Source organism: Corella eumyota, chromosome 3 (assembly GCF_963082875.1).
Source record: "Corella eumyota chromosome 3, kaCorEumy4.1, whole genome shotgun sequence".
Taxonomy (NCBI): domain Eukaryota; kingdom Metazoa; phylum Chordata; class Ascidiacea; order Phlebobranchia; family Corellidae; genus Corella; species Corella eumyota.
Genome location: NC_137492.1, coordinates 11,193,518 through 11,194,680, shown reverse-complemented (window position 1 = coordinate 11,194,680; position 1,163 = coordinate 11,193,518).

The following is a 1,163-nucleotide window of genomic DNA, read 5'->3' as shown; positions in this document are numbered from 1 at the left end:
ATTACAGGGCCTCGTTAGAGTCCTGTATCGTTATTTTTCGTCACTACCTCCCCGCGTCGGGAATGGGTAATTTGCGCGCCTGCTGCCTTCCTTGGATGTGGTAGCCGTTTCTCAGGCTCCCTCTCCGGAATCGAACCCTGATTCCCCGTTACCCGTAAGAACCTCGGTAGGCAGATACCGTACCGACGAAAGTTGATAGGGCAGACACTTGAATGATCCGTCGCCGGTGCAAGACCGTGCGATCAGCAAAGTTATCCCGAGTCGCCAACAAGACGAGCCGAAGCCCGGCAGGTTTTTGATATGATAAAGGCGCGCCTCCCGCAAGGTCGGCGCTTTTTGCATGTATTAGCTCTAGAATTACCACAGTTATCCAAGTAAAATTTACGATCAAATGAATCACGACTGATTTAATGAGCCATTCGCAGTTTTACCGTACGCAAGTTCGTACTGAGACATGCATGGCTTAATCTTTGAGACAAGCATATGACTACTGGCAGGATCAACCAGGTAACTATCGGCCGACAAAATACGCGAACGGAGTCTTTCGCTTTCCCCGTCGCGGTATCGCACTGTATTACTCAATCACTATTTTTGCTTAGCTCCTCAAACCCGGCGTAAGCCGCGATCTGGACGCCGTCGACACCGGCCAGACGCCCTTTCGGGCGAAGCCGCGCGCGGGCTGCGTTTGCATACAACACCAGGAACGCCCAACAAAAGCGAACCGAGAAAACTATCACTTGCGTGCGCACCGGCCACCGCAACTACGGCCCGAGGCCGTGGTCGCGCGCCGAAACACAAACTCGTATTTGCTACTTAATTTTTTCCGTCCAACGTTCAGAGCCTCGCTGCTAGCTACGACGCCTTCGCGGGTCAGCATCAAGTCTGCCCAAAAGCGCACATCGCCTGCACGACACCACATCGTTTTGTCACCAAATACCTTCAACCGACAACCGCATCGCCAATTTGCTCATTTCGCCACAACGACGTCTTCCCTCATAGTATACAGGGAAGCTGGTCTCGCGACAAAGGTAGCAAACTTGTCGAATTTCGACAATTTTCCAAAACGTGCGTTTCTGTGCGGGAAATTGTTCATCGGGCGTCGGCCGATGTCGTGCGTCTTTGTCCGGGCGATTTTCGAAAGTCGCCGGACTTGTGTTTTTTAC